This window comes from Otolemur garnettii, unplaced genomic scaffold, assembly GCF_000181295.1.
Source record: "Otolemur garnettii isolate 467f Iridium unplaced genomic scaffold, OtoGar3 scaffold00128, whole genome shotgun sequence".
Classification (NCBI taxonomy): domain Eukaryota; kingdom Metazoa; phylum Chordata; class Mammalia; order Primates; family Galagidae; genus Otolemur; species Otolemur garnettii.
The window spans coordinates 1,961,243-1,967,440 of NW_003852523.1; positions in this window are offsets into that span (position 1 = coordinate 1,961,243).

Sequence of the window (6,198 nt, forward strand, 5' to 3'; positions counted from 1 at the left end):
AGGCCCAGATGAGGGCCCCACCACTAGATTGTTGATGGGGCATGGATCACTCCCCTCCTCAGGACTGCAGACCCTTACATCATCACACCCAGGACACTGAGCAGTTCTGGGGGAAAGAAAGTGACTGACAGGGCTTACCTGGAGGTTGATAACCCAGGACCTGGCTGGAGTTTGCACCCCGGAAGGCAGCATGTGTGTGGGAGTGGGTGCAGTGTCAGGGTTGGAGAGGAGGAAGCTGTGTCATCCTGAGAGTTTAGGGATCAAACATTAACGCTGCATGTGGGGTATGTTGCCCTAACTCTCAGTGCATTTCTTCACACACAGTTCCAGTTAGGGAGCTTTGGGCCACAGGTAATGGAAACTCCAATTCCAACAGGCTTTAGGGACAAAGGCACGTGAGAAGTCCAGGGCAGGGTGGATCTCAGGCAGGACTTGCTCCTGCAGTGGCAGGGTGGACCTCAGGCGTGGCTTGCTCCTGCAGTGGCAGGGTGGACCTCAGGCATGGCTTGCTCCTGCAGTGGCAGGGTGGACCTCAGGCATGGCTTGCTCCTGCAGTGGCAGGGTGGCCCTCAGGCACGGCTTGCTCCTGCAGCTCTCAGCAACCCGGGTTTTGGCTTTCTTTGCCCTCTGATTTCCTAGGTTTTAGCTTAACCTACAGTTCCTTCTTAGTTCCCAAATAGCTGCCACTGGGACTAAATTCATGCCTGTCTGGCCACAGATGGGCCACTCCTTCTCTTAGCTACTGATCAAAAGGCTGGGAGTCTCTTGATGGAAGCGTCCCAGGTGATGCCACCAACCCTGAGCCTATCGCTTAGGCCGATTGCAGTGTGAAAGGGGTGGCTCTGTGCTGGTCGGTCTCAGCCAGTGAGAAGCCCCAGGTAACAGATCCACAGAGGAGAGACCGGGCTCCGTGTTCTGGGAGCCTGCGCAGCTCCTAAGCAGGGAGGACAGGCTTTGGGTTGACTCTGAACCAACATCTGTGTTTGCCTCCCCAACCCCATTCCTGGGGCTGGGCCTCCATCTCCCAGGGCGTGTCCTGGGGACAAGGGAAGAACAGTATCCTCATCAAATAATTCCTCCCCAAAGCTCTTGGGTGAGTGTCTCGTTGGGCTGTTCCTGTGGGAAAGGCTTTGATTCCACTTAGTCCCCCACCCCCGAAGGTGAGGGGAGTGTCCAAGGCTCCGGTGGCACCTGGGGGTCATCTAATGAGTTGTGTTTTGAATTCTGCCTTTGGCCACTGAGAGATGCCCAGGGAGTCACTTACTCTCTGGGGTCGGGTTCTCCCAGGGTCGTCCTCTGGGGGTGGAGGGGTGATGCCTTGTGGGCAGTCTGGGTGGACTGGGGGCTGCACACACCTGCCCCTTTCCCCATGAGACCATCCTGAGAGGCCAGCGCTGGCATCTCCAGGTCATGGGACAAAAACAGAGGCCCCAAGGCATTAGAACCCACCTCAGATCAAGGAGCTGGGGGTGCCCCCAGGCTGCCCATGGCTATGGGTCTTTCCCCATTTCTCAAAGTACAGCTGGCAAAATATAAGCCCCTGGGGTATTGTGGGGTGGCGACCTGCCGGCTGACAAGGCCACACGGTTTGGATGGTGGGGTTTCCAGCCCTGCTGCCCTGTTATTGAGGGGGCCCCACGCCTGGCTACTCTGCATCTCGACCTCACTGTCGGGAGAAGGTCCGACTGCTCGGGGCACGGACCAGGGTTGAATATCAGTGACACACCATGGAGCTCATGATGCCCAGCCCCTCCATGGGCTTGGTGATGAAGGCTCTGCGGCTGCACTTGGTGCAGGACCCTCCTTACCATGGTGTAGCCAGAGCATGGTGGGGGACCACTGCCTGGTGTGGCACCCCAGGGGCTGGGCAGAGGGGTGGAGCCCCCAAGTGCAACTCTGGGGCCTCTCTGGAGTGGCCATCAGGACCCAACCCTGCTGGGACTTTGAATTCTCAGGACTCCAGTTCCTGAACCATAGTGGGAGCCCCAGCCAGGGAGGCTGGTAGCCTGGGGCGAGGACCCCTGGCAGAGGCTGGAGCAGCAGTCTCTGCTCACAGTAGTCTCTGCTTGCAGTGGGGGCTGGCGTGGCCTCTGGCCCCCATTGTCCTGGGCCCTGGAGCTGCCTTGGGCGGAACTGCCTCTGCGGCTCCCTGACACTGAGCATGCTCTGGGTCAGCTTTCCCAGAGGGTCGCTGCCCTCCTGCTGCCTCTCCCCCTTCACTCTGCTGAGGTCCCTGAGACCTGGGTTCCTTCTCCTCCCTCACACCGAAGCACAGCGTTTCTGCAGAAGAATATGATTTTTAACATCAGCCCCAGAGCAGCCCTCTGAGCCGACCTCTCTCCCTGGAAGGTACATTTAACTCCCTGGTTCCACAGGGCTGGCTTCATGCTCCATGCAGGAAGATGGGACACCACTAGCCCTGGAGCCCCCTTCTCTGAGCCGATCCTACTAGTCCTTCCTCTGGGCAGCCCTAAGAGCCTGATGGCTGGCTTTGTGGGTCACAGAGTTCTTATTGACTTGACCTGATTAAGGTCAGGTGCTGGGCAGTCAACAAGGAAGGCAGATCACAGCAACTCCCTCCATGCTGCGGGGCCTCTCTGCCAGGTGCCTCACCTGCAGTGGGGCAGGAGATGGATGCTGGGGGCAGAAAAGCACCAGGGTCACAGTCACCATCCAGACCCTCCTGCCAGCCGCTAACTCCTGGGCAGCTTCTCAGCCTTTGGCCCTGTGGCTTCTCAGCTCTGGCACCTGCCTGGTGCTAACTGGTGCCCTGACCCAGGCTTTGTGTCCCAGAAAGCTACTGTCCACAGCAAGCACCTTCATGGTGTCTTGAAAATTTAATATATAATTTATTGAGGTTAATTAAAAAACAACTAGTCTTCCTTAAGTAAATTCAATTTGTGAGTCTTATTTATTTGCTTTGTATTTACCTGGGAACTTTTGGCAGTCACTTTGAAAAGGAACCTTGATTAATGCTTGGCCAACTCAAATGGTAAACAATCAATCCTGTTAGATTCCCTCAGACATTCCAAACTGAATTTACAAATTTAATTAATTTGCTTTTCTTTTTGAGACATGTCAGCTGCCTGACCCAGCAGTGTAGAGGACTCCAGAAAGCGGATGACACCTCTGTGAGCCTAGCCACTCCCAGGAAACGTTTAATTCTGTTTACAAATCTAGTTTGTTTCTTTCACACCTTTCAACTTGGAATCACTAGTTGCTAACAAACAGCCAATTTTAAACTGGAGTCAGCTATTCTGTGGGAGTAAACTCTAAATATTGTGCTGCGGGAGCCTCCACAGGGCTGCGTTTTCTTCTGCATCAGAAACACCATAAAACCCAGGCACAGACTGTTCCAGAACCTAACCCTAATGTGATGAGTTTCGTTTACTTTGTCATCTGCAAACAGTGAGTGACTTTCTTGCAGTTAAGAACCTTCTCCAAGTCAGAAGTCTTTTTCTGCAACACGATTAGTGCTGCTTCTCGAACTCGGAGAGATTTTTGTCTGGATTTGAGTCCTGGGATGGTCGACCTTCAAGATGACTCTTCCATGTCACTGATGAGACATCGCAATTCTCCCTGACACTGAACTCTGCAGCCTCTGGAGCGTCTGGTCTCCAGGCTGTGCCCTGGTTCACGGAGGTCACGCCCCAACCCTTCTCTCCGATTACACCATGGCCCTCACCTGGTGGCTTCGCCACTGATTAGATTCAACATCTCTACCTCTTTTCGATTCCATTCTTACTTATTTTCAGGCTCTTCTCATTGGGAAGGGTCACAGTTTTTATAGGTAGGGCCTCTGTGTGATTTGTGCTCTGCCCTGCTCTGAGGATACTGCAAGGACATCAGGTAAATGAGAGCTCCTGTTCCCTGGGTGTGTCCACTGAGCTTCTCTTGACTTAGCACCTGTGTCCACCTCCTCCAGCTGGGCCTACTGAGGCTTCTGGAAAGAGCATCTGGCCCATTTTAAACTAGAACAGGGGCATCCAGGTAGTCCAGGTGAGCTCATAAAGCACAGCATGAGACTTGGCTGGGGATACCTGTGGGCTTCTGGGACCTTCATGCACATCTTACCACTGGTCCTTACAGAGGCTGCGCAGTTAGCCGGCATGCTCTTGGCCTCACAGGGGAGGGACCCGGTGCCAGGACATGCTAAAGGGCTTCAAGGCCTTACTAGTGTCCACAGAAAGTGGACAGGAGGAGCTGATGTTTGCTGTCTGCACTCTCAGTATCAGGCCCTATGCTAAGTTTATACGCATGGTCCAAATTGTGCCCCCAGGAAGTGTGGCTGGGAACTGTCCCCATCCCACAGATGGCAGTGTGATGAGACTGTGACTCCAGGCCAAGTACCCTGACATTAGCCCAGGTAGCACTGCCTGCAGTGGCTTCAGACACAGTCCCAGGTGCCTGTGTAGCTGTATCTGGAGGTAAAGGATGGATGAGCCTGTATCAGGATGGAACCTGGGGCTGGTCCCAGCTGTAGGCAGGAAGCGTCCACAGCAGGAGTGGCCCTGTACAGAAGGCCACCCTAGCCTAAGTCAGTGGGCGCAGAGGGGTTGCACTGGAGATCAGTGTCCACATGCAGCACCCTGGCTGCCCTGTTGGTGCAGAGCCCACTGCCCAAATGGACAGCTGGGGACACCTGCACAGCGATGGCACTTGTCAGGAGCCAGGCGACAGGCTGGCCAGTTGGGGCACAGAAGTGAGGCTTTAGCCTCTGACATGGGCAGAGGCAAGATTTCTAATGCTGATGTTTACGAGCCTTTATTATGTGCTGGGCCGTGTACCACACATCACATGAGGCTGCCCTGTAGTCCCCCTTGGTGCCATATCCATTGTTATCGTCCTCCAGCCAGAGAACTGAGCACAGAGAGGGAGGCACCTGCCCGAGGTCACTGGTCAGCAGTGATGAGGGCTCTGACCCAGCCCGCCACACCTGTGTGACCTCTGACCCAGCCTGCTATGCGTGTGTAACCTCTGACCCAGCCTGCCATGCCTGTGTGACACATTGCCATGGGAGCCTTAGTGCAGAAGCTGGGCTGGGGAGCATGGCCTGGCCTGTCACCAGGACTGGGCATTGGCTGTCCAGGACTGAGCCCCAGGACACTGAGTGCATGACCCCCTTCTCTGGGGACTGGGTCTGGGATGGAGTTGGGCCACTTGTGCCAGGCCCATGGGTCTCAGGGCCAGGGAAGGAGGGTCATGGAGCCAGGGCCCAGCCTGTGCTTCCCTCAACCCCTACCCCATGGCCGCCTGCCCACCCCTCTGTGTGTGACAATGTGGCATCAGATGGTGAATCCCTTTTGTTCACCAAGGACCAGAATCATCTGACCCCTCTTCAATGGGGGCCCTAGTCAGGGGCAGTTTGTAGGTGGGGGCAAGGTTGTGTGAGGGTCCCTGGGACCATGCCTGGGTGTGATGATTCTCTGGAAAGACTCATAGAACGCAGAGGTCCCAGTTTATTACAGCAAAAGGATGAAGATTAAAACCAGCAAGTGGAAAGTATGCCCAGGGCGGGGCTGCCGGGAGAGCAGGTGCGAGCTCCCAGCCCTCTCCTGAGCAGTCTCCCCACAGCAACAAGAACACTCAGGAGCAAGGCCTCTGTGAAGCCCTCCCGAGCCTCGCTGTCCAGAGTTCTTCCTGGGGTCAGCCACCTACGCATGGAGTGACCATGTGACTATCCTCAGCTTCTCAGCCCCCACTCCCAGTGGTCAAAATGACCCACAATGGCCCAGGGCCCCAGACCTTCACTGTAATTCCCATTATCAGCTAAACTGTGAGGCGGGCCCAGGCCCCAGGTATACACTGTCATCAGGCCGGACATCTCAAGGGCTTAGAGCAAGAGCCACTCCCCCAGCCCTGCTGAGTTAACCCTTCACCGCCAGAACACACAGTCTGGAAGGAGGGAGCATGTGTCTGTGAATGCCATGGGACGGCCCTCTGAGTCCTGGAGTCCAACAAAGGCACGTCCGGCTGCTGGAGAGCCAGCCCTCCTGCTCTCAGCTCTGATTTCTCTGCAGGGCAGGCGAGTCACCCCACCCCAGATGCCCCCGTGGACCTGGGTTTAGGGCAGGGGTCCTTGCTGCACAAGTGCCTCAGCTTCAGCCGTGTGAAACCAGTGAGCACTAGCGGGGCCAGCTCAGGAGTGTGAGGTGGTGGTGGGGAGGGCTGAACCTTTCCATTTTGGGCTGCACCAAA